The 27,604-nt window shown below is 47.5% G+C and overlaps 1 long non-coding RNA gene across 2 annotated transcripts; it reads left to right on the top strand.

Annotated features, from left to right (window-relative positions):
• On the top strand, positions 1-22,061 carry LOC117702085 (uncharacterized). Of its 2 annotated transcripts, XR_004605970.2 has the most exons (4): positions 1-123; positions 11,685-12,211; positions 18,926-19,029; positions 20,646-22,061. It is a non-coding gene; the product is annotated as an uncharacterized LOC117702085 (long non-coding RNA). The 2 variants fall into 2 exon arrangements; XR_013070307.1 differs by lacking the exon at positions 11,685-12,211.
• Positions 22,062-27,604: the final 5,543 nt, after the last annotated feature.

The following is a 27,604-nucleotide window of genomic DNA, read 5'->3' as shown; positions in this document are numbered from 1 at the left end:
TGGCTTCTTAGCCTCAGGAGCTGACAAGTGTGCCCCAGAAACAGAAGAAGAGACCAAAGCTACAAGCCCCTCGTGAACCAACTGCATCCTCCAGCGGGGAAGAGCACTGAGGAGACACCTGAGGTGGGTTTTGTTTTGTTTTGTTTTGTTTTGAAAGTACCTGTAACCTGCTCCCCCACCCACAGCAACCTATCAACGCGCAAAGTTCTGCAGACCAGAAAGGAAGCCTCTGCTTTCAGAAGCAGGAAAGGACTCCAGGCCCTGGGGACCTAGAGCACACTAGGCTTGTGTGTGGCTATCCAGTTTTGTGACTTTCAGGTGGCCCTGTACTCTAACATTCCTGAATTGACTACTTTTTCTGTTGCTGGTACAAAACACCTAACAAAAGCAGCTTCAGGAAGGAAGGTGGTGTCTGGGCCCACCTGTGGACTAGTCAGTCCTCCCTAGGTGGGGAGGCACTGAGGGGAAGAATGGCTGGGTTACATTGTATCTGCTCTAAGGATGCAGAGAGGTGAAGGCTAGCACTGAGCTTGCCCCTCCCTTTATTTGGTCCAAGCCCCCAGTTCCTGGAGTGGTGCCGCCCACATTTAGGGAGGGTCCTCCCGCCTCCGACTTTTTTTTTTTGAAACTCCCTGATAGACACACCCAGAGGTGTGCTTCAGTGCTTAGAGAGTCATTCCACATCAGTTGTCAGTAGAGAGAAACTAGTTTAGGGCCCAGCTACCATCAGGGATCAAACACGAGTTGTCTGCATGGCTGTCTTCAAGGTACAAAACCCCAAAACACCTGATCCCAGACTAGCTGAGAGTCACCAACTCCCATAAGAGACAGAAAGGGGACTTTGTTAGGCCCCCCATGCCCTACCTTAAACAGAGATTCATGGTGTCTGTGCTCCTGCAGTGTTTGAGTCCAGAGCTGGAAAAAAAAAATGGAGGGTCCTCAAGAAAACGAAAGACAGAATTTATCATGTGTTTCAGAGGATCCTGGGTACACACAAGAAGAAACTGAAAACAGGAACCCCAATCGTCATTTGTGCAGCCAGAGTGACACATTATGACTCCAGAAGTCAAGTATGGAAGCCATTCAGGGGTCCACTGATGGCTGAGGAATAACAAATTATAGAAGGGATTGATGTTCAGGGGTGTATTCTTGCCTTTAGAAGGGAAGGAAATTCTGATGCATCAAATGAGCAAGAAACTTTAAGACCTTATGCTAAGTAAAACAAAGCCAGCCCATAAGGCCAACGCTCCCTGATTACAGCCATGTAGGGTACTTAGAGTGACCAGGAACATAGTAACAGGAAGCAGACCCGAGGAGGTCGTAGTCTGTAGGGACAGGGATTTGAGGAGATATTATTGAATATAGAGTTCCCAATATTTATATTCTCCCTCTTCCCCTCCTCCCTCTCTCATTTTGTTGCTGTTCTGTCTTATTTTTATTTTGTTTTGAGATTGCATCTCCCTGTGTAGCCCAGGCTGGCCCCAAACTCATGATCCTCTTGCCTCAACCTCCTGAGTGTTGTGATTGTAGCACAATGATTGGCTTACACAACTTTAAGGTCGTAGTGTACAATAAAATTTCCTATTTTAACCATTTTAAATGTTAGCTTTAGTAGTGTTAAATATAGTCACGTAGCCACACAAACTATCTCAGAAACTTTTTAATTTTACAAAACTGCTACTCTCGCTTAAATGTGGTGGTGCATACCTGGGAGACTGAAGCAGAAAGATTGAGAGTTCAGGGCTGTGTATTGAGCCATTGTCAATAATAGTAGTAATAATAATAGTAATAGCAATAATGCCTATTGACAGGAGCTCAGAGGAGTCTGCCTAAACTTGCAAATCATATGCATTCTTTAAGATTAAGAGAAAGGCTAGAAAGATTGCTCAGCGGTTAAAAGAATTTGCTGCTGTTTCACAGGACCCAAATTTGGTTCCCAGTACCCACATCAGGCAGCTCATAGCTGCCTCTAGCTGACTCCCCTCTTCTAAGCTCATTAGATACATGCCCTCACAGGCACAGGCCCTCCACCCACTTGCACAATTAAAAATACAAATTAGCTAATTAAAATAACAAGAAGAAAATAAAAGACATGAAAGAGATCAGCTATTTATAGCGTACTGTTGTGCCTGCTAGTTTTATGTCAACTTGACACAAGCCAGAGTTCTCTGAAAGGAGGGAACCTCAATTAAGAAAATGTCTTTGTAAGATCTGGTTGTTGGACATTAGTGATTAATGGGGAAGGGCCCAGTCCATTGTGGGTGGTGCCATCCCCATGCTGGTAGTCCTGGGTTCTATAAGAAAGCAGGCTGAGCAAACCATGGAGCGCAAGCCAGTAAGCAGTACCCCTGTATGGCCTCAGCATCAGCTTCTGCCTCCTGGATCTAGCCCTGCTTGAGCTCCTGTCTTGACTTCCATCAGTAATGGACTACAACGTAGAAATATAAGCCACACAAACCCTTTCCTCCCCCAGCTTGCTTTTGGTCATGGTGTTTCTTCATAGCAATAGTTACTAAGTAGGACAGAAATTGGTACCAGAATTGTGGAAAATTTCTGTGACAGATCTCACCATGTTGTTTTGGGGACGATTGAGATGACTTTATAACCTTGGGCTAGAGAAGCCATTGAGTGTTCAAACCTTGGAAGATAAGAATGTTAGAGAAACGCAGACAATGGAGGCCTGGCTTGTGAAATTCCAGAACGAACTCAGAGTCACTTAAAGACTCTGTTGGGGCTGTTGTATGTTTGAGTTAAGGGCCTGTGGTTCTGGTTAGCTGGGGCTGAGGAATTGGTTGTGATTAACAAGAGACTTAGAACCACTAGAGTAAAAGCTTTGCTTTACTGGGACAATTGATGTTGGTTGGCTGGAGCTAAGATATTAGTAGTGATTAAGAAGAGACTAGCTTCAGTGGGGTGAAATCATCTGGGAAGTATTTCCTTAGCGTCCACATACAGAAGCTGTGTTCTAGAGGTGGGAAAGGTTGTATCTTGTTCTGGCAGCCAAAATTGGTAGTGTAAGAATCACCCAGGTTTTGAAGGCATGAAGGAGTCATGGATGGCTGCTGAGACTTAGCACTGCATGAGGCCAGGAGAGGCCATTGGAGAAGATTCAGCCTCAGTGGCAGAGGAAGGCAGTGAATTGGACAGTCATGGAGAGGGGTTGAGAATTGATATCATGAAGAGAGCACAAGAGAGGCTATTGGTGAAAATGCAGCCCAGTTGCAGCAGAGACCCAACACTTTGGAGATGCCAGTACCATTGGGCTGACCACCAAAAGCAGCAGCAGGAGAGGAGCTGGCCAAAGCCTGGAAGTCAAGCTGTGTGTGTTGCAGAGGGTGGAGCCAGACAAATGACCTAGGTCCTTTGGAGGAGCCCTGAAAATAGTGAGTGGATCCCCAACACTGGACATTGAGTTATTTACACAGCTGGAATTTGCTTTTGCTTTTATCTGTGACTGTGCCCTGGTTAGTCCCTTTTGAAATAAGAAATTACTTCCTTCCCTTCCCTTCCCTTCCCTTCCCTTCCCTTCCCTTCCCTTCCCTTCCCTTCCCTTCCCTTCCCTTCCCTTCCCTTCCCTTCCCTTTATTTGAGTCCATGGTTGGGCAACTTTGAATTTTTAAAGAGACTTTGAAATTTTACAAAGACTTTGGATTTAAAAAAAAAAACTGAGCTTTTAAAGACTGTGGGACTTTTAAAATTTGGAATGTTTATATTAAAATATTGATATTCATCTGTGATCTTGGGGATGAACAAGAAAGGAAAGGTTACAACTTAACATGGCATGTTTGTGTGTCAAGTTGATAAAGGCTGGACTGTGCTGGGTACTTTTATGTCAACTAGACACAAGCTAGGGTCATCTGAAGGAACCTCAATTGAGAAAATGTTTCATTAGGAAAAGTTCTAAGGAATTTTCTTAATTAGTGATTGGTGAGGGAGGGACCAGCCCATTGTGAGTGTTGATATCCCTGGACTGGTGGTGCCCGGTTCTATATGAAAACAGGCTGAGCAAGCCATGAGGAGCAAGCCAGTAAGCAGCACGCCTTGATAGCCTCTGCATCAGCTCCTGGTTGCAGGTTCTAGCCCTGCTTCAGTTCCTTCCCTGACTTTAAGCGATAAACTACAAAATAGAGTGTAAACCAAATAAACCCTTCCCTCCCCAACTTACTTTTGGTCACGGTGCTTCATCTTAGCACTAGCAACCCTAACTAGGACAACTATTGTGTCACTTTTTGTGGCCTGTAGCATAGAGGGAGGATAGCCAGGCTGCCCTCATCCAGCTGCTGAGTGTCAGCTGTAGACACCTGGATTTTTGCAAAACCAGAAGCAGTTCTCCTCTTGCCAATACATTGAGCCAGATCCCAGACTCTTGTTAAGGGGTAAGGGCCCAGTCATGAGTTCAAGACACTCTCTTCTGTACATTCCGATTTCTCCCCACTCATCACAGCAGAAGCAGCTTTTTGGTCTCTAGGTTCTATGGAGTCTTTTATAGCCCCGTACAATCTTCTCCCATCAGCCCATGAGCTCTTAGAGGGAGGATCTGTCTAGTTCAAGCTGCCTCATTCTTAGCCCTCAACCAACTTCAGCATCAACTTCAGTGTGGTGCACAGGTGTGGCTGCTTGTATTCTCATGCTAATTACACTCCCCCAAGTTGGTTCTGATTGGTAAATAAAGATATTAGACAACTGATGGTTGGGCAGGACAGACAGAGGCAAGACTTTTAGGATTCCCAGAGAGGAAGGAGGAGGAAGAAGGAGATCTACCATGCTGGGAGAAGAAGAGGACAAGAGGGGAAGGAGAGAGGACTGAAGAAGAGGAGGAGGAAGCCATGATGGAGCAGAACCATGTGTCCAGGAGAAACTGCAAGTAGCAAGGGGTCTTAGAGCTGGAGAGTAAGTTAGTATAGTGTTAGATCTGCCCCAATCTACGCTTATAGCTTATAATGATAATAACTGGATTGTGTGTTTTATATATATGAGATTATTGGGGTTGGTTATTCCAGCAATAGGAGGTACTAGCATATCTGTAAACACAAGGACGAAGGATGGTGTTCAGTTAGAACAATTCCTGCCTAGCATGCACTGGGCCTCAGGTTCAGTTCTCAGCATCCCATAAGCTGGGGTGTATATCTGAGGCAGGAGGACAAAGACTTCAAGATCATTCTCGGCTATATATGGATTGGAGACCAGTCTGGGCTACACACATACTACATGCCACATACCAGAGAGAGAGAGAGAGAGAGAGAGAGAGAGAGAGAGAGAGAGAGAGAGAGAGAATCATCAAACAGTCTGTCTCTATTACCTGTTCAGATGAGATAACCCCCAGAGGACTTACACTGTGACCCAAACATCAAACATTGGCCAGGCACTTTCTTGATTGATCTTTTAAATTCTTCCCAGAGCCCTGTAATATGGCCAATGTCCCCTTACCCATTTTATAGATGGGATAATTACAACTCAGAGAAATTAAAGAGCTTTTCAAGGTCTACAGCTCCTGAGCAGCTGTGAGTTAAAGGGAGGTGTGACTGTTAGCCCATGACTCCTGTGTGGTTCCTGGTGGTGCTCAAGGGTTGGGGCACCTCCCTGTTCCACCCCAGCTATCAGCAAGCCAGGCACAATGGGTCCACTTAGCATGATGTCCTGAGCTAGGCCCTATGATGTGGGAGCCATACTGCCTCTCTGGGTTAACATTAGTATGCTGATGTCTGACTGATTGGCGAAGCAGAGTGTGCAGCTGCTGCAGCTACTGCCTGGGCAGTTCTTTGCATTAGTGTGAGTTCCTTGACCTGCTGGAGAAGTAAATGTAACAGCAAACAAGGAGTGACACCCTTTCTCCATACCGCCATTCCTTCTGAAGTTCCCGTGTAGTGCCTGTGACTACACCAAAAGATCAAAGCCATCCCCCCAACTCAGGACAATCCAGGTTTCTGCAAAGTCACTTGGACAAAGATACTATCTGTGTCACTGGGAATCTTGGGAATCTTGACCTCTGACTGCTTTTGCATCAGATGGGTATTCTCACCACAGCAGACCTACTGGGTTAGAAGGCCCGAGGGCTGGTCACTCCAGCATCCCTAGAGATGCCAACAGGAACCCTTAAGCAAGACGATACAGTGAACCTGGAGATGGCTGCTCCCCTTTGTTCTGAGGGAAGGCACAACTGAGGCTCTCAGTGAAGCAAGGGCAATGCCACAGCTGTCCAAGCTTGGTTCCCTTATCCTGGGCAAAGTTCAGAGCCAAGTCCCTGCAGGAAAGCAGACATGGGCTTGTTCCCTACCACTAGAGATGGACGAGGCCTCTCAGGAATGGCTAGTATTCAGAATATTAGAGCAGGAGAGATCATGTGCTGGCCCTTGAACCATGGTCATACTTTCATGGAATCCTCAAATAATTCAAAGCTGAGTCATCCAGGACCCCCCTCACCTAGTCCATGTGAAGTGCCAAGCATCATGCTAAGAGTTCTGCGAATCTTTTAACCCCCACAATATAAAGTTTTACTGTCAACATCTCTCTAGAACTCAGGCACAGCAAGGTTGAGCAATTTCCCCAAGTTTGTGCAGTTGTGAGTGGCCTGATGGAGCTTTGAACCCAAGCAGTGTGAGCAGGATTCACCCTGCCCTGCTGTCCCTCAGTGACTGTGATGCTAAACAGTCACAGAATGTATTGGATGTCTCTCTATATTAAGGGCATTTATTGTAGTGACTTACAGTCAACTAACCCAACAGTGAGCAGCTGAGAATGGGAAGTCCAAGAGTCTAGTAGTTGCTCAGTCCCACCAGGCTAGGTGTTTCACCTGGTCTTCTGTAGAAGTAGGTTACAACAGATGTGCTGGCAAGTAAGTAAAGCAGGCAAAGAAGAGTGTGTCTTCCTTCTTCCATTGTCCTTATGCAGGCCTCCAGCAGAAGGTGTGGCCCAGATTAAAGGTGTATGTCACCACGCCTGAATCTGGAACTTGCTCTGTCCCAGGCTGGCTTTGAACTCAGAGATCTGCTTACCCCAGTCTCCTGGGATTAAAGGTGTGTACTATCTTGCCTGGGCCTAAGCTTTTCATGGCTACTATGCCTCAAGATCTCCATGTCAAGATCTGAGTCAGAAGCCTCAAGATGTGGATCACAGGTGTGCCCTCCAATTCTGGATTGTAGTTCATTCCAGATGTAGTCAACTTGACAACCAGGAAGAGCCATTACAATGAGGATGCATAAGCCTCCAACACCCAGATCTAGGACTTGAACCCATGACTCACTGACCCTAGGGATGCTTGCTATTAAAACATGGCAATGCTGTGCCTGTGTTTCATACAAGGAAACTGAAGCTCTGAGTGACTGTTATCTGTCCTCAGCCATGTTCTGCAGCTGAGTGGCAGAGCTAGGACTGGATCCCAAAGCTTTGACTTTCATATCTAAGAAAGACACAAGTTTAGGGAAAGGACTGGGCCGTCCTGTTGACAAATCAGAACTGGCTTTCTGGAAAGGAACACAGAAAAGTTGGAGTGCTGAGCTGAAACTTGGGTGCCAGAAATGGGGTCATTTCGAAAACAAGAGCAGGTGAAGGGCCCAGAAAAAGAGAGGAGCTGGATTTGCAGCTTTTGGCCAGTTCCATATCAGGCAAGTCATTGCATCATCCCTCAGTTTCCTTTGAGAAGAATGGGAGATCTACAACTCACAGGGTCCGGTGGGGGGGGGGGTGTAACATAATTTATGCAGAACGTGTTTGTACATCTACTATCTTCTGGCTCTAGCTGGAGGCCTACTGGAATGTCATTTATGGCACACAGATTTACAAAAGCCAGAGTTACAGGCTGCATTTTACCTGTGGCAGGGGTCTAATTAGAACTTCATCCTCAGTCTGGGGAAGCCTGATAGATAGATACATCAGGGCATGTGCATCTTGTTGGCCAGGCCTTCAGGCACTGACATGTATTTAGGCTTGGGAAAGGTGTGTGATGGGGTGAGGGGGTGCCTGCCAATGCCCATTGTGTTCAGCTCCAACTTCATTTAGAGGTTTCCAAGCACCTGCTCCTCCACCCTCCTCTTTTACCTGACACTCCTCATTTGCATACAGATGCCCCTCTGCCAGTCCTGCTCTGACTTAATAGAAACCAAAATGCCCGTTTAATGAAGACCATGAGTAGCAGGTACACCGCCCACCGGTGGAGAGAGGATGGATGTAATCAGATCACAGTGGAGGCAGATGTTCAGACCTGGACACAGATGGCCCCCACCTGCTTTCAAATCTGCATCCTGGCTGAAGTCCCTCACTGTCTGCCTGGAAGGCAGGTGAGTGGTGAGGGGTGCAGCCAGCAAGGAGAGCCTGATCTGGTGAGGAAACTTCATGTTGGGGCAGGTAGTGCCTCTGTGACAGCACTTCACCTAATCTCTCAGCCCCAGATCCTGAGGTGACCTCCCTAACCCCTGAAGAGTTTGCTCTGATACATGGTGAATGCCAGTCAGTGATGGAGCCTGCATGAGATGCTGAGTTCTAGGGCTGGAAAAGAGGACATGGAGAGAATCAGGGAACCTCAGCCATGGGACCCAGGGATGATGTGTGGAAGGAGACCTTCCACCCTCATGTCCAACTATAGGAACAGGGAAACCGAGGCTACCCTGTTTTGTGGCCTAATCCAGAGATGCGACCTCTCCTGAGAAGGACCAGGCTGGAGATCAGCACCCTGCTCCATCAGGTCAGCTTCTACTCAGCAGCCAGCTCTACTCCATTGCTTGCAGCTCGAAGGCAGGTGGCCCCAAGTTTCCTGCTCCCAGAGATAGACCGGCTAACATTGCAGGGCGGCAAAGTTGAAAGTGGGTGAAAGAGCACAACATCTGGACTGAGCACAAGACAGCAGAACTGGGAGGAGTCTGTGGCTCCTTCAGGAACAGGGAGAATGGAGGTTCACTCATCAGCCTTCTCTGGATGGTTCTCCTGTTCTCCTCTCAGATGGAGGTGGTTAAGATAATGATGGTAATGTGATGGTGATGATGGTGATGATGGTGGTGATGGTGGTGATGGTGGTGATGGTGATGTTGGTGGTGATGGTGGTGATGGTGGTGATGGTGATGTTGGTGGTGATGGTGGTGATGGTGATGTTGGTGGTGATGGGGGTGATGGTGGTGATGGGGGTGATGGGGGTGATGATGATGGTGGTGGTGATGGTGATGTTGGTGGTGATGGGGGTGATGGTGATGGTGGTGGTGATGGTGGTGATGGTGATAAGGAGGAGGAAGAAATGGTAACAGAAGAGGGAAGGGTGGAGGAGGAGGATGCACATCAACAGAGCTTCTCTGGGGTACCTGCCCGGCACTCCCTGCTGGACTGAACATTTGACTGGCTTGGACACATTATCTCACTTAATCCTTCCAATGTCCCACAAGGCGAGTATTACCTCACGGATGAGGAAATTCCAGAGAGTCACAGAGGTTAATAACTTGCCCGCTGTCACAGCGCTAGCAAATGGTAGAGGCAGAAGTCACAAACGCCACATGATTAACTTGCCTCAGAGTCAGAAAATACAGAGCAGAGCAGCCAGGCCAGGAAGGAGTGGGGAAGTCCAGGAGCCTGACTGGTCCCTTTTCATAATTGGAATTGAAGTTGGGGGGGGGGGGGGAGGGATGGCTTGCTGAGGTTACACAATTTGACCAGACCACAGCTGTCACCTGGAACTTAAACCAGGGCCCATGGCCTCCAGATGACACCAAAATGACAGTGCCTCAGAGAACCACAGCACAAGGCCCAGAGGGAGCCTTCAAGACTGACGTGTCTGGGCCCAGTGGCTGGTTGCCACATCTCAGGGAACAGGAGAATCCCATCAGAGAAATCCATAGCAGAAGGTGAAATGAGGGGACAGAAGACAGAGTAGGGAGCACAAGCTCCATTCATGTTCCAGGAGAATGGAGAAATAAAAGGAGCAGACCCTCTCTGGGCCCAGGGTCTTCTTGGCCATCCTGTGTTGCATCTCCAGATCCTGCTGTAAAACACAACGTTGAGGCTGGGGGTGGTACTCCATTGTTAGAGCGCTCACAGACATCACATACCTGTATTCCCAGTGCTTAGGAGATGGCAGGAGGAAGATCGAATGCATAAGCTCATTCTTGGCTGCATAGTGAATTTAAGGCCAGATCGGGATACGCAAGCCTGTCCTAACAAATAGGATATAGAGAACAGAACAGACCCTCCCCAACTCACATGCTGAGTTAACGGATGTGCTGTCACAGTGCCTGACAGACAGCAGATGCTTAGAAGATGTGCCTCTGTTTCCTCATTGTGCTGGTGTGTTTCCAGGATTAACAAGTCCTCTGGAGGAAGGGTTGGCTTTGACCTAGAGTTTATTAAGCTAAACTAAAGGACAAATACTGTACCATGAAACCCTTTCTCAAAGCCATCCTGAGCTCTCTCTGAGCCTTTGATTATCTGTAGGACTCCACACACTTACTCTGCTCCTGTGACCTGTTCCTTCCATGGTCTCCAGTGAACTTTGAGACCCTCACAGTCCACCTCCAAGAGTGTTTTCAGCCTCATCCATTTCATCCGTTAAACATGGGGTGTCTTCCCAGGGTCTCCCAGCCTATGAGGTGAATTAGCAAAGCACTCTTGCTCACCCCCCCCATGCACAGACTCACATGCACACACACACTGTATAAGTGGGAGATCCCAGTGAGTCATAATATGGGGGAGATGTACCCCCAAAGACCCTCCATTTAACACAAGAGCTTCTCTCCAACAACACTCGAGTGGCTTCTCCTGCTCAAGACATAGCCCCACTGGAAGAATGATGACCTGTCAATAGACTGTCTCCCTGCCTGCTTTTCTCACCTGCCCCATGCAGAATTAAGTGTGAGATATTGTCCCATGGGTGTGGCACCATGTCTGTCTACTCTTGGATTCTTCTTCTTAGCACCAACAAAGAACGTAAGACGGTTTTCCTTCAGCCCCCAGCCCTTCCCCTTTGCCAGCTGTGTGACCGGGAGCCAGTCCCTTAACCTCTCTGAGTTCCAGTTTCCAGAAAGTAAGCCAACAGCAATTGCTACACGCCTCCTGGGGTTAGTGAAAGGATTAAATGAGATAATGCCACAGGAAGGACTGGAGTACTGCCTGGCTCTCAGGAGGAGCTCGATAAATGGAAGCTGTGATTATTACACTCAAGTCCCCACCTCCAGATCAATTGCTCTGTCTCTCTGCACTCCCTGCGTGATATCAGCTTTGGGCCCTGTGGGAAACAGAGCTGAGTAAAGTCCTCTCCCTGGCTAGGCTCCACCTCTGGTCATCTTGGAGTGTCAGGCCAGCCACACATGGCTGGGGACAGCTGCTGGTTCTATTAACAGCCAGAGAAAGGAGCAAAGCCATACATTCCTCTAAGGGCTGAGCTGTTCTCCACTTGGTCCTCAGATAATGGAAGCAGAGTGAACACTGTGCAGGGGAAGGTCAGGGCGGAGGAGGCAATGCTAAGGCGACCAGGATGGCCTCTTACTCCCAGGTACCTTTGTCCACAGTCTATAAACAACAGCTCAGAGACTCCCAGCCTCACTTGGATTCCTTACACACTTGGTCCATTTTCCTCTTCCTGCTCCCAGGGAGAGATGACGTCATGGGTGGTATGTGACCACTCACCAGCCTTGCTGCAGCTCTGCCTCCGCTCACAGAGCAGGAAAAAAAGGGATTCCTTGAGCATCTAAACCCAGATTCCTTTCTTCTAGGCTGTTCTCCCTGGAGCTGAGGGCTTCGCTTCGAGGGAGCATGACCACTCCTTAGGCTCAGAGAAGGTAGATTGCCACAGAGCAGAGCAGAGGGATGGCAGGGTCTAAACAGGTAGATGCAGGGGTGTGGGGTGGCAGCACAGAGTTTGGAAACATGGCACAAAGGCCAGATCTACTTCCTGAAAGAACCTTTATCACAGAGGAAGTAGCTTCCAAGCAGAGGTACTGACAGGCCTTTCATTTCAGAAGTGCAGACTATCAGGCAGAGTCCTATCAGGCAGTCAGCTGAGTTCTCTCCCATGCCCCTCCGCAGAGACAGGGAGACTCAGTCTTATTCTCAGAGTGACTGAAGCTGCAGAACAATGCATAGACTGCAGGAGAGCCAGGGACAAGACAGACATCAAGCCAAAGCACCCTGTTGCTATCATTGCCCTCGAGGAAGCCCCATCTGCTTACTGTGAGCCTCATGTAGAAGGCACCTCCGCCCCAGAGGAAGAGTTTTGTCTCCACTCGAAAAGCTGGTCCAGGTAAGAAGTGCTGACCACAGAGTTCTGGAAGGGTAGCTAAAGAGCTGGAGAAGCAGGAATATCATCTAGAGGCCTGACAGGTTGCTCACAAAGAGCCAGAGCCTGGGGTGGGGGACAGCAATGGGCAACCTGGGGTAGCAGACCATCAGCTCCTTCCAGCAAGGACTTGGTGGTCCCCACTCCTATGCTTGCTCATAAAACAGTCACTGAATAAATAATTGAGAGAGTGAGTAAATGAACAAATGAGCAAGCCAATCTAAATGACCAGAAGCTACAAATGGGGATTGGAGGAGGGGGGAGCAGGGAGACTTCTTTTTCAGAATCCTAAGAGTACTTTTCATGGAATCTCCATGCCCAAGTATTCGGGCTCCACCTTTGTACCAGGACAATGGTTCTCTCCAGGTCTTCACTGTCTGGACACAACATGCTGCTCTCATTGAAAGAGCACTTTTCTAGGAGTCACCAGACCTTTATCTCCTAACTCAGTTGCCAGATTCCACAAGGCCATGGACAAGTCTTCCCTGGGTTTGGGGACACTTTATTTGTAGGTGGTGGAGTTAGAAAAGGTCCTTGAAGCCCCCCATACACTGTGACTATTCTGTGTTTCGAGAAGATGCAAGCAGGCGCTGAGCTGTTCTCTGTCATATCCGTGTTCCCTCCTTCTCTATACAGTCCTGGGATGAGGCAGAAGCCGTACTTTAAATGCTCCTATGCCTCACTAGAGTCCCTCACCTGAACCCCAGAATAGCATATAAGCTCATAGGCTCCAACCCTGGAATGGCTAGCAGGTGATTGGTCTAGTCCAAAGCCGTCATTAGAAAATTCAGCTAACAACCATAAGTATTTATTAATCAAGTATCTATTGTGTGCAGACCACTATGCCTGACACACTGAGGGCCAGGAAGGGATCTGCCAGGAAAGCATCCAAACCTTTCTCTTCTGCTGCTCTGCTAGGAGCTCCCCTCCCGCGACTAGAATACACTCCACCTCCAACCCTGAACCTGAGAATGCCCACTGCCCCAGAAGCTGGGAACTCTCCAAAACAGAGTGGGCTGGGCACACTGTCCGGGCACCAGCTGGGCTGCGCTTTGCCAGGCAGATAGGCTGGAAGGGAAGACCACAGGTTTTCAACAAGTACAGGGATGAGCTATTAGAGGCCCCTTACTGGGCTCCTTTTTGCTGGGCATTGCCTGGGCGCCCCACAGCCGCCAGCCTCCCCTCTCTTCTAATTATGCCTCTCACTGCATCCACTCTTCTTAGTCTGATGCTGGCTTGCCACCGAGACTGCAGACTGCACTGGCCTCTTTAGTTAGGTGGGACCAATGACAACAGAGCTGGGGGTGGCAAAAAAAAATGTCCATTTCCAAATGGAGGAGTGCTCCCCCTCTCCCATGATGCACTCTCACCAATGCCAAATGCACTTTGCAAGCAACAGGAAGAGGGAGTGGGGCTGGCTCCTGCTTGGAGATGAAACCCTCCTTCCTCTGTCTCGGAACTCCATTAAGCATTCTGGAAGAGACGGGAGTGATTATGGAGAGAGAGAGGGAGGGAGAAAGGAAGAGAGGGAGAGAAGAGATTGTGGAAGCAGAGCTAGGAGAGCAAGGGAAAGAAGAGGGAGGGGAGGAGGAAAGAAAGTGAGCCATTCCCAGTGTGGAGACACACACACACACACACACACACACACATGCTTGTGCCACAGATCCCTTATCTGATTAGAGATCCAAGGAAAGTCAAAAGCTTCAGGAAAATTAAAATGACCTACCAGGTTACCCAGCTAAGATGGGCAGGCAGATTACAAAGCTCAAGTCCAGTGGGGATTTCCTCTACTCTGGTGAGTTCCATGGCTCTGACCTTAAACCCAAGGGCAGAGAATCATCCAGGCTAGGGGAGCTGGGGGGAGTGGGGGTGGGGGGCTCAGCATGGCCTAGATTATTTTTTAATTTTTTACTTACTACTGCTCACTGCCCCCCTCCTAGTCATCCCCTCCCACAATCCTCCCCCCCACCCCCAGAGCTTATTGAAAGAGCCCTGTTGTACGTAGCTGGTACCTATGCCTATTTCTCTGCAAAACCCAGAGGAGAGAACAGAGACAGACAGGCACTTTTGATTACCTAGAAGCCTGAAAAAGTGAGAGTTTCTCATCTGTAGTTCTCTGATTTCTGGTTCTTGGCTCTTCCCAAAATGTGGAAGTAGCATCCTCCCTGCACACCGACCCCCTGAACAGCACACTCAGGGTAGCCCATCATGACCTCCCACCAATATCTTAGCCCATCACCCTCCCTCCCTCCCTCTCTCTCTCTCTCTTTCCTCCCTCCCTCTCTCCTCTCTCCCTCTCTCCTCCCCCCCTCTCTCTCTTCGCCCCCTTCCCCCGCCTCAGCATGCCCCACTATAAGATGGGTGACAGGGTGGAATGATCTAGACAGACTCAGGTATACTAAGGTTTTAAGACAGTCTGAGAACAGGATTGCATGAGGACCTAGTCACATGGCGCAGTGGCAAAGGTGGCTCCATCCAAACACTTTCTCCCGTGTCAGCTGTAGGATGTTCTTCTGTGCTTCTCAGCTTCCTACTGCTGGGCTGTGAAAGGAAGGTGCTGCTGGTGGGTTGGAAAGGCTTGAAATTAATCACTATAGGAGCCAGCCCAGGACTGGACTGACTGGGAAAATAAAGTTTAAAAGTTTACATACCACTTCAGATGAGAGTTTCCATCCAGCATGCTTGCAGAAACCTTTGCCAAGCATGGGGTCGTGTTTGCAAATATCCTAGAAGATACATGTTAGGAAGCTAACAAGTTGCCTGGCATTGAAAAGATATTACACACAGTATCAGGTAGCTTTATATGCACCTACAACACTTGTTTATTTGTTTGTTTTCCTGATTGGTATACTTTGCTTTTGTTTCTTTTGTTTTGAGATGTGTTCATCTTATATAATGTCACAACCAGGCAATGGTATTAGCAACTCAGCCAAACCTAGAACAGTACTGCAGATTGTCCCACTTTGGGTTTGTGGGAGCTGGTTAATCCTGGGCGAGACCACTCTGGACCCTCAGGAGTAGACCATTCCTGTATTCTGCAGGAGCTCCTGGGCTTTAAGGGTGCTAGGCACACATTACACCATCTACTCGAGAAAATGTTTGGCGTGTGGCAAGTTTGTCCCTGAAATTGTTGTAGACTAATGCTGGAGGCTTGACTGTCAGATTGTTCCAGTGCAACAAAACAGGATGGCTGTGCTTCGGGCTGTCCCCCATGCCAGCTGTAGGATGTCCTTCTGTGCTTCTCAGCTTCCTACTGCTGGGCTGTGAAAGGAAAGCACTGCTGATGACATAGTAAAGGTTATGACAGGCATCCCATAGGGACAGGGAGAGGCATACACACTTCCTCGTGCACTGGGTATGCATCCAACACAGATGGGTTTCTAGGACCTGTCAAGAATGGTGCCGGGTGCTGGGATTGGGTTTTCTCTAGCATCTTGATCTTGAGCATCATGGCAAAGGAAAAAAAAAAACAACAAGAACAAAAGGTTTCAGGGGCCTTTGTTCAGATGGCTTCTTTGCATCGATTTCCATCTGTTTTTTTTTTTTTCCCATCTATAAGCTTTCCATCTATAAGCTCTCCTTGGAGGACCGGCTCTTTCAACAGGCTTCTGTCAGACATTCAGGTGGAAGTCTTTGCCCCGCTGGCACAGGTTCTTCACATTCCGTTCCTGTCTACATCTGTTTCTGGAGCCTATTTGTGCCAGGCATCCTGCTGTGACACATTTTAGTAACTTCAGCCCTCAACATCCCCAGGGGTAGACAATTCTCTCTCCATTTTGCAACTGACATTCGAGGTTTAGCTGGAGAGATAAGTAATTGGCCTAAGATATTAGAGCTCACTCGGGGTGCATAACTGGGTCTTCAGGGGGGTGGCACCTCCTTGCCAAGTGATGGCTTTCTCTGACACTGCCAGTTCTGCAGCCACAGCTTTTGTTCTAGAATCTCCTCCAGGGGTTCCTTGTCTTGTGCACCCTTGTCCACAATATACAGAATCCCTCCTTGTCCATAGTTTTGCCTTCAGAAGTTTCATTACCCTCGATTAGCTAGAGCCTGAAGATATTGAGTGGGGAATTCCAGTAAACTGCTGGATAAACCCATCTGGCATGCAGCAGCCATGAGTGTGCCAGGCACTGATAGGTCAGGGACAGATGGGTTCTGGTGCACAGCAGCACTTACATTCGTGCAGACAGGACTTCAGAACCGTGGACAGAGCCAACAGCTCACACCTTAACAGCAGAAGGGAAGACAGAACAATCATTTCAGCAGATTAAGCCAGATGAGAGAGGCAGACAGGAAGGTGAGCAAGCGCCACAAGAAAGGGAAGGTAGCTCAAAGGGCAAGCACTGCAGAGGAGGCCTGGCAACCTGTCCCTCGTCCCCCATCAGTTAATCTCTGCTGGCAACAAAACATTATTCTCAAATCTAAACCAATCAATCATTTCTTTACCACAGTTCTTTGCTTCAAAACAGCCAGACTTCCTTATTCCAGCCTCTGGGTAGCATGGCCAGGCCCTTGTTAACTCTGGTCTCATCTACTCCTGACTTCCTTCCTTCCTGGAAACACAGGTTTTCCTAATACTCCTTAAGATGCCCAGTGCACGGTTACCTCAGGACCTTAACAGCTGCCACTCTCATGCCTAAAACCCCCATCTCAACATGTATGCATGTCCTCCCTGCTTTTACCTTTCACCTCAGCTCTAAACTTAAATCTTACTTTCTCACAGATGATCCAGTGCCTCTCCCACAAGAACACACCCATCTACCTCCTCCGCTTTACACTATGTGCTTGCCAATTATCTACCATTCACATGGATGCACATCCCATGGAAAAAGAGTGTCTCCGTTAGGGCTTCAATTGCTGTGGTGAAACAGCGTGACCAAAAACAAATTCAGAAGGAGAGGGTTTATTTGACTTATCTTCCACATTATCAAAGGAAGTCACAACAGGAATCTGGAGTCAGGAGCTGATGCAGAGGCCATGAAAGGATGCTGCTCACTGGTTTTCTCATCATGGCTTGCTCAGCCTGCTTTCTTCTAGAACCCAGGACCACCAGCCCAGGGATGGCCCCACCCACCATGAGCTGGGCCCTCTCCCATCAATCACTCACTAAGAAAATATCTTAGAGATGGATCTTGTGGAGACATTTTCTCAGCTGAAACTCCCTCCTTTCAAGTGGCTCGAGCTTGTGTCAAGTTGACATAAAACTGGCCAGCACGAAGGGTGTTTTAATATTTTGTTTAATGGTTCTTCTCTAGTACCTAATGTGTTCCATCATGCCCAACACACATCAGGAACTCAGCTACATTTGCCAGATGAATGGGTGAAGCTGAAGGGGAGAACTATCTCATTCCTATAGAAACTAGTAACCAGGAGGTCCCTGACAGCCTTTTCTGGACCCTGGCTTGACAGGATAGAAGCCTAGCTACAGCAGCAAGCAGCATGTGAGCAAGAAATTGAAACAGGGAAACAACAGTATGTGATACCCGTAAAAGGAAACAAGGTTTTGTGATGCTTGTGTTAAGGATCCAGGAGACTTAAATATACTCTTGCCAAGAAAGAGCGAGCTGGGGCTGCAGAGATGGTGCAGTGGTTCAGAGCACTAACTGCTCTCCCAGTGTGACACAGTTTGGTTCCCAGAATCCACACGATGGCTAACAACCATCTGTTGTCACTTTAGTTCCAGGGGATCCAACACTTTTCCAGCCTCCACGGGCATTGTACACACGTGGTGCACAGATATACCTGCAAGTAAAACGTGCACACACATGAAATAAAAGTAAATAGTCAAATAACTTAAAAAGCAGTGAGCTGTGGAAGAGAATGGGGCAGAAGACACAGGTTGAGGGAGTACACTTGCTAACACAAAAGAGCTGTGTGTGGCTGATCAAATAAAGCAGATTAGCCTTACCCTGCGCAGCTCACCCTCGTAGTACAGGAAGATTGCATGTTCACAGGAAGCACAACCCAGAGGACCTCTTGTGAGTTTCTCCCCTTTCTCTGTCTAGGTTACCACACGGGAAATCTAGGATAGAAAATCCCTGCTGTCTGGACTGCAGGGAGAGGAAAGGAAAGACCTTCTTTGCAAAGTGCCTGGCACTTGGGGATCACTCAACAAAACCAGCCCTCTGGGGCTACAAGAGATGACTCAGCAGTTACGAACATTTACTGCTCTTTCAGAAGACCCGAGAGTTCAGTTTCCGATACTGAACTGTGAGGTGGCTCACAGTTACTTTTAACTCCAGATCCAGGGGATGTGATTCCAGTCTCTGTAGGCACCTGAGCACATGTACATTCTCTCTCTCTCTCTCTCTCTCTCTCTCTCTCTCTCTCTCTCTCTCTCGCTCTCTCTCTCTCTCTCTCTCTCGCTCTCTCTCTCTCGCTCGCTCTCTTGCTCTTGCTTTCTCTGTGTGTGTGCGTGTGCGTGTGCGTGCGTGTGTGTGTGTGTGTGTGTTATGTTTGTCTCGTGGTCTCTCTGTCTCTGCCACCAACCACCCTCACACACACACACACACACACACACACACACACACACACACACATACACTCATAAATAAAAACTTATTTTTAAATTCTGAGTCCTCCCCGCTAAGGTCTTATTTGTTCAGACAAGAAGAAAATGTGACAATGACTCCCTTAATGATATCAACCAACACCAGGCCGTGTGTTTCTTGATTGCAGCCAGCAAGTGGGACCTGCAGACAGGCTGTGATACACAAGCAGGACAAAAGATACTGACAGTCCCCAGCACCACACCTCAAGCTCACCTGCATGAGGAGTACCAGGTACCCACAACAACCCAACCAGGGTTGTCCTGAGTGGCTGGAGAATGTTTGGAGACCTTTATATATCATGATTGTCTGTTTTTATAACCCCCTGAATGCTCAGGACATCAGCATGGGGCCCAGATTCTAGCAGATAGAAAGAGGGTAGGCTTTGGGTTTGATTGTTGGGATTTTACCTCCCAGCTCTGCCTCTAAATCAGCTGGTCACCTCTGTGAAGTTACCTCTTTACCCTGAGCAAAGCTTATCTCATGCCCTCACTATACCCATGGAGAAACTGAGATTCTGTGAGATAAAATGATGGGCTCAGGCCAGGTGGCCCAGGCTATCAGTCAGTCTCAGCAGGAAGTAAAATCCATCTGAGCACATTGAGTAAAACATTTACTTGCAAAGGCATGAACAGGGCCAGGGATGCCACAGGAATGTGGAAGTACCTGAGAGCAGGTACTCAAAGGCACCCTTTTCCTGGAAGGAGTTTTCCAGCTCCCCCAAGTATGGGAAAAGACACGTGGAAATGGCCACCAACCCACAGCCACGGTTTTGGTTGATGGATCCCCTGGGGAGAAATGAGAAACTGAATACCTGGCCTTACCCACCTCCTTCTAGCACATCTCCATGGAATGAACCCAGCCAGAAGCCACGGGGTCCAGGAAGTTCATTAATACAAATAAATGTCACTACATACAGCTAACTCTTAAATGGCAAAATATGGGCTTTTACACACAAATTCCTTACTGGGTCTTAGAAAAAAAAGTATTATGGAATGCATGAGTGGATGGATGGGAGGAAGGATGCATGAACAAATAAATAAATGGTGGATGGCTGGATGGATAAGTGGATGGGTGTTTCATAAATGCTGGATGGTTAAATGGTAGGATGGATGGATAAATGATTGCTGGCTGGCTGAGTGGATGATGAATGGCTAGATGGTGGGATAGATGGATGGATGGTTGAGTTGATATATGGAAGGATGGATGGGTGGACAGATAGTAGGATAGATGGATGGATAGATGATAGATGGATGGTTGGATGGGTGGCTAGATGGTTAGGTGAGTGGATGGGTGGGTGGATGGATGGTTGAGTAGATGGATGGATGGATAGATGGATAGATGGTTGGTTGGATGGATAAATGGATGATGGACAGATGAACGGATGGATGGATGGATGCTGGATGTACATATGGATGAATAACTCTTGCAGACTTCATTTATGTGACTTTGATTAATCGCATCACCTGATTAGAAATATTAAGCTTCTTAGGTTTGTTTCTAAGCCATAAATGAATTCTAAGACTAAAAGCTTCCTTCCTAGGGTCTAAGTCCCCATAGGAGTTACCTGTCGCTCTCTGGCCTCTGGCTCATTTTTTCTGCTGCTGTTAGAGTTGTTCCTCCCCTCAAAATGCCAGCCCCAAGCCAGGCCAGCATGTATGCTGCTACAAACAAAAGTGAAGAAAGGGTTGAGGTCAGAGGAGCCAGTCCTGCTCCCTCCCCAGGGGCTGGAGTGCAAGTCGAGGCAATGTGCTTCTCTGCCAGCCCAGGGAGCTATGGAGGCTGACAGGGAGGGAAAGTGGAAAGGCAGGATGTTCGCTATAATTATTTTCATTGATTTGTCTACTCAGATCCCAAGTGCTGCGGAGCCGTTGTGACATTTAATAAAAATAATTCAAGGTAAAAATACCTCTTCCTCTCTGCTCCCTCCTCCCCCTTCATTAACACCACCTCGGCTTTCTGCCTCCTTGTCTGTTGGGTGCCCAGGGCCAACTACAGAAAGAGGTAAGGAAAGGTGGAGTCGGACCACGGAAGAGAACGCCTGAGAACTGAGGTGTGGAGACCCATCATCGCCAGGACTGTTCTCGTCTTCAGCTCTCTGAGTGTCGGCTGCCCACCCCCAAAACTCTGAGATAGACTAAGCTAAACGTATGAAAGGTTGTATCTGAAGCTAAGACTCCCGGAGGCAAAGGAGCATGCTTTCCCAGCAGTCTCTGGCATCCTGCTTCTGCCTAATGACCTCACTGCTGATCTCCCCCCACTTTGACAGCGGAGAGCCCTCCCATATACCAATTCTTGATCATTTCCAACCCTGTGTAGGCTCTTCCTTCCCCTTCTGTGTCTGCTTTACAACACGAAACAAGCAATATTCAAGTCATGATAGAGACAGGATAAACTGAGATACTAAAGTGGCAGCCTTTGTCACCTTGTCTAGCCCACCGAGATTCATTACCTTGAGTTCTAACAGCACTCTGTCGTTTACTGAAGAAACTGATGGATAAAGAGATCAACCCTGGACACACAGTCAGGAAATGGCAGAGATGGACTCTGCCACGCTCTATAGGGAGTCAAAAGTCCCAATTCTCCCCTAAGAGTCCTGTTACCTCTCCATAATGTGTCTACAGTGTATCCTATGCCCCTGTCGCCTGCCTTCCAGGTAGAAGATCTCCTGGTAGGGATCCAGTCTGACTCAGCAGAGTTCAGGAAGCAGGAGAGGAAACCGGATCCTGAGCCCCCTTGGCTTAGAGAGTCCTAAGAGCATAAGGAGCCATTCCAGTCTGTCAGGACAGATGTAATCAGGGTGACCTCGCCTTTTTCACAGATTCATTAAAGTCTGTGTTCTGGGGTAAATGATTGCTTTCCTCTCGTCCTGCTGAAGAAAAAAAAAAATCAATTGCCTCCTTGTAGATTTAGAATGGGACAGTTGGCAATTAGAAAACACTTCCCTCAGGCAGGCAGGGGCGGGGCGGGGGAGAGGCTGGGGATGGCTCAGGATGTTTCCCACGTGTTCTTTCAGTGGTGTCCTGTCACTGACATCCTGGCGAGGTCTCCTGGCTCATCAAAGACTGGAACAGTCCTGGTTGGGTCCGGAGACACAGCTGGGGACCTCCCTGTGTCCCTGGGGTTCTAAGTTCCACCTCTGCTTGCTGTTGGGACCTCCTTGAAGCTTCCACTTCTTCCCTTCCCCCATGCATCCCTGCCTGACGACTAATGGATTTTTCTCTGTGCGGAGAGATTTACTAAACAACTGAACTAGGACGCATTAAGTCTGTGGGTTTGGAGGTTTGTTTTAGAGCAATTCTCGCCCAGAGAACTGGCCACTGAAATTAAGATGCATTCTTCTCAGCAAATATTGATTTCAACTCGAAGCAAATCCGAGAAGCTGCTCGCTGGATTTAAATTCTGGCAGCTGCAGTGTGGACTGAAGGAGGGGGTCACCAAGGTGCTCCCCACTAGAGAGGCCCAGAAAACAAGGCAATGGAGAAAACACAGTCAAAGCAGCGCTAGAAAGTATCATAAGGGCAACCAAACAGAAACTCATTTGGAGACTCACGGGGCTATTACCAAATAGGAAAACTGACCATTGCCCTATATACTATTTCCACACCAGGTACACGTGCTCCTGATGAGATTACATTTTCACAGTCATAACCTTGATCTTGGGTTTCTCTCCAAACTCGACCCTGAGATGCCCTCCCTCCTAGAAGTTTGGCTTAACCAAAGCTGTCTTCTCTCTGTTTCCTCCAGGGTGGCAAGCCACTAGGACAGCCACATGTATCTTCCCTCTCTCAAATGTTCCTGCCTTGCTTTTCTCTCTCAAACCCTCTCAGGGACCAGGACCACATGTTGCACAGTGCCTGAGGCCTACAGTAACAAGCTCTTGGGATGTTGAAAGATCAAGTTAGTTGGTAGAAGTTCTTGGTCTAATTCACCAGCCCTCTAGTTGTGAGATGTGAGCAAAGCACAACCTCTCTGCACTCCCGTTGGCTCCTTTTTAAGAAGCAGAAAATGGGATTGGAGTAGACAGCCTGGAAGAATTTTCTCAGTTACTAAATTTGGAATACAGCTGCTGCGGTTCTTAGTTCTAGATAACAGGCGTCCACCCCCAGCTTTCCAGCACATAGTCAAGATTCTCAAAAGAGCAATGTTAAATCAGCACTCAGGCCTTGGATCCCCAGAGAAGGCAGCAGAATGCCTGGGACACACAACAGTCTGACACAAATAGAAGAGGCAACATCTTTGATATAAAGGCATTTGGACACATCATCAACACAGACACAGGGGTGATCAGTAAGCACAAAGGTGTTCCCCATTCTTCATCAGCTGCTATGACATGCCTAGCATAGCGTAAAAGATTTTTCTGAATAGTGTATGAAGTGCTGGTGAGGACTAGTGGCAAGAATGTGGTCTCCACAAAGCCAATTTGATAGTCTCTTACAAGGTTACAATGTTTATCATGTGATCCAAAAGGCTCTATATCATAGGCTTCCATTTCTGAGACATTCTGGATGAAGGAATACCAGATGGATGGAAAGGCTACTGGGAATTGCCAGTGGGAGGAAGTTGGAAAGGATATACTTCATTATAATAGCTCAAAGGATACTCTGGGGAGTGGTAGTCATACTGTGTACCATGATTCACAGAACTACACATAAAAAGTCAATGCTCTTTCTGAGGATAAGCCTAGAAATAGGATTTTTAAAATGAAAGCAAAAAAAAGTGGGGTAAGAGAGGAGACATCAGTGGCCATTTTGATGTTAAAATGACATTATCAAATCAAAATTGCAGCCTGGTGAGGTCGTTCCTCTCAGGCCTTCTCTTCCCTCTGACCTCACACCTTCAAAGTCTTTGGGATAGGGATGTGAAGGGTCTCAGGGATGACTTTTCAATGCTTTCAGCTTCCACCTAGCGCTCTGTTTAGCAGACGTCTCTGTGGCAATGGAGCACAGGAGCACCGCCATGCTGGGACATCCTGAAGAGTCACTGCCCACAGGGCCCTGTGCATATAGAATGGACCACTAATTGTGGAGGTCACAGGGCCTCTGGCTGTCTTCTGCTTTGTGATGCTAGAATTCCATAGCAGAGAAACAAATAGCAATTTGGCAGATCTCAGGCAGTTCCAGATCCTGCAGAGAAAGATGACATCTTTTTGAAAATGCTATGGCAGAGAGGGGACGAGCATGGGATAGCCTGTGGCTCACAGCTTTGGTGGCCAATGGTAGCTTGATGGGTCCACCCATCTTCCCATTTACTTGCTGTGAGATCCTGGACAGTGTCAGCTATGGAAGGCAGCAGCCCTGCCCTGACGTCTTTGTCTGTACAGCTGGAGAAAGTGGCATCATTGAGGCTGTGGCGTTAAGAGCCACCATTCACTCAGCTCATATGTACTGATCACTGTGTGCCTGTCACTGTCTTGAGAGCTTGGGATACAGATAAAGGTGGCATTGTCATGCGTTCACGTCGCAGAAAGTGGAGGCAGATGATAATGAAGAGACTGCATAGTAGCAGTTGGTGGAAATGCTGAGGAGGAAGGGGCTACACTGAGGGGATGGAGGGAAGGGCTCCATAGAGAGTGACGACAGACAGACAGCTCATCAGGGAAGTGGCGTCTGAATAGACATGGAAAGAAGCAGACTGAAAGGGAGCCATCCAGGCAGAGATTCTGAAAGAATGCCTGACAGAGTGAAGGACTAGCTCCCCCAAAACATGGCTAATGTAGAGGTGCCATCTAGTAAGGGGCTTGTGGACCACTGAGTTTTATCTGTCAGTCACAGTATGGCAGAAGGCCATTGAAGGTCTCTGAGAGTGACACAATCCAACTCAGATTTCCAAAGGATTCCTCTCAAGGTGTGTAAGAGCCAACCACAACAGGAGGCAAATTCCATGCTGGGAAGCCCTGTCAGCAAGTCACTGTGTAGAAGAGAGCTGACTGGGTCTTAAGTGAACAGAGCTATGCATGCCTGCTTGGAACAGCCTGGCACACAGAAAAAGCTCAGTTACCCATCCCTGTCGTAGCCAGCACCATCAGCCAAGGTATGAGGTCAGGGGAGCCTGCATTAGTCTTGACACAGCAGGAACAAATATCAGGCCCATTAAGAAACCTGGAAGCTATGAACACACACACACACACACACACACACACACACACACACACACACACACAGAGAGAGAGAGAGAGAGGAGAGAGAGAGAGGAGAGACTTGAGAAACTGACAGCTTTCTTTCCCCATTTTCTTCATGTGTATATACATATTTACATGTGTGTGGACCTGTATTGGGTGTGGGTACAGATGCATATTCACATGGGTATGCATGTATGCGGAGGTGCAAGGTTAATATCACAAAGCATTCATGATTCCTTCTGCCTACTTATTGAGGTAGGCTCTCTCATTCAACCCCAGAGCTCACCTATAACTCCAGTCTTGCTAGTCAGTTGGCTTTGGAGATCCCCTGTCTCTGCTTTTTGAGGCTGGAATTGCAGGTGGGCTGCCTTGCCCATCCAGCATTTCCCTGTTTTCCAGGGATTCCAGTTACTGTCCTCATGCTTCATAGAACTTTATCTTTTGAGCCATCCCCCCAATCCAACAGAGCTTTTTGGCCCATGTATTCATTTGGATAAAGAATTAAATGGGAGAGTTCTGGGTACAGTAGTGCCCCTGGCAAAGAAAAGGTGAAGCCAGCTGTTGCTCTGTGTAACATCTTATTTTGAGCTCAAAATGTGTTGGAAAAAAGTTCTGTTAGCGTCACTCCTCACACATCTTGGACAAGACTGCGACACACGGGTGGTCCCTCGGCCCCCTGTTGAGCCTTCCCAAGTGACAGATTAGTTCCCAGACTCGGCGGGAACTTCGACCCCACATTCTGAGAACCTGTACATCTTTGGATCTCCCAGATGCAGACTCAACCAGCTCAGAAATCACAGTGTCTTCGGCCCCTTTATTAACAAAAATGAGATTCCATCTCAATTGTCACCCACAAGAAAACAGTGATTCATGATGAGGTGTCACCTCTCGAGTCCACTGCTTTTTGCAGATGCGGTAATGGTGTGCTCTTATGTGGTCAATTTTTCCAAATTTATCTCAGGGAAAAACACAAATCTATGCCAAGCAATTTGACCTTCTGGAAATGTTCAGGCCTTTCTGTCCTAATAGAAAGTCCATCAGAGCTGTCTCTATCGCAGCCTCTGAAACACCTTGTGTGACAGGGAGAAAATAAGGCAAGAATCCTTGGAGAAAAGGCACTTGCCTTCACTTTCTTGTTCCTCCTGTGTGTGTGTGTGTGTGTGTGTGTGTGTGTGTGTGTACTAGAGATTAAACCTCGAGCCCTGTACAGGTTAGGCAGGTACTCCAGCTAAACCACAACTTCAAGCTTCTTCTTACCCTTTGATAAAGTATCTCAAGTAAACTGACCACTGGCCTTGAATTGACTATAGCCCAGGCAGACCTTTAACTTGTGATCCTCCTGCCTCAGCCTCAAAAGCAGCTGGGATTATAGGCCTGAACCACCAGACTTAGTCGGGGGTGGGGGGGAACTCATTTTAAAATCAAAGATAATAAACTATTTCTGAGTTGGTTTCAAATGACAAGACAGATGATTGAACTGGTTCCCACTGGTCGGGGACAGTATTGTTTCAGCATCAATAAAGATGCCAAAATTGTACCGAGCTCACACCAAATTGTTTAAATCCACAAATTCACTAGAACACACAAAGACTAAAATAAACCTTAGTGGTGGTCTCTGGGGGAGCTTAAAACCAACACATTATTTTGAGAAATGGCAAAAAAAAAAATAGAGTGAACCAAACATTTATCTTGCTGTCCTTGTGTAACCAAATGCTTGCATTTGGGGAAAGGGTGCTGAGATCAGATTGAACCTACTACCTCATGTATGCTAGGTAACTGCCCTAACAGAGGTCTATCCCAGACCTCTGCTGCTTTTTTATTTTTATAACAGGATCTTGCTAAGTTGCTGAGGCTAGCCTTAAACTCCTGCCTATCTCCCAAGTATCTGGGGTTGTAGGCCTATTCCACAAGACCCAGAGGTGATACTTCAAGAGAAGAAATGTGTGCAGATGTATTACATCACTAATGAATGGGAAAAATGATGATGGTGGTGATGGAGATGATGATGTTGGTGATGATGGTGACAGTGATGTTGGTCATCATCAGCATCTTTAATATGTTTTTAATATTTAATATTTAATACTATTTATTATATTTAATACTATTTATAGAATAGTCAATGGTAAACTAGACGGTGGATCTTTGCTGTATCATTTTATGACAGCTAATGAATTAGAAGCTCAAGAAAAGACAAACATTCATCAATAACCCTTAAGGGAGAACATAGGCCACCATGTAGTGGCCTTGGGGAGAGTAAATCAAGCCCTAATCTGATCACACTTTCATATTGATTTTTCTTCTTCTTTACAGAAAATTTAGAGACATAAAAACACACGATAAAGGACCACAGCATTCAGCAAGATAAGACTGTAGGGAATATCTACAAGCCTGAGAAACTATAAAGAAGACATAAGGGATACACTGGTCAGCCAGGCTGGAAAGACCATGTGGTTTCTGACTGTAACAAGCAAAAGAAAGAAGGAAAAGTCTATGAGACCTTCAACGGCATTTCAGTATGAGTTAGCTCTTTGATGAAACCAAGGAATTACTCTCTGTGTTTTGGTATATGTAACCTGCTGCTGCATTAAAAGCCACCCCCCAAAATTGATAGTTTAAATGAACAACTGTTTTTACTGTTTTGTTCTTTGGTGATCCTGTGAGTCACATATTTAAGCAGACCTCAGCTGA

Source organism: Arvicanthis niloticus, unplaced genomic scaffold, assembly GCF_011762505.2.
Source record: "Arvicanthis niloticus isolate mArvNil1 unplaced genomic scaffold, mArvNil1.pat.X pat_scaffold_429_arrow_ctg1, whole genome shotgun sequence".
Classification (NCBI taxonomy): domain Eukaryota; kingdom Metazoa; phylum Chordata; class Mammalia; order Rodentia; family Muridae; genus Arvicanthis; species Arvicanthis niloticus.
Note: the sequence above shows the minus strand (reverse complement) of the source record. Positions and strands in the feature narration are given on the sequence as shown.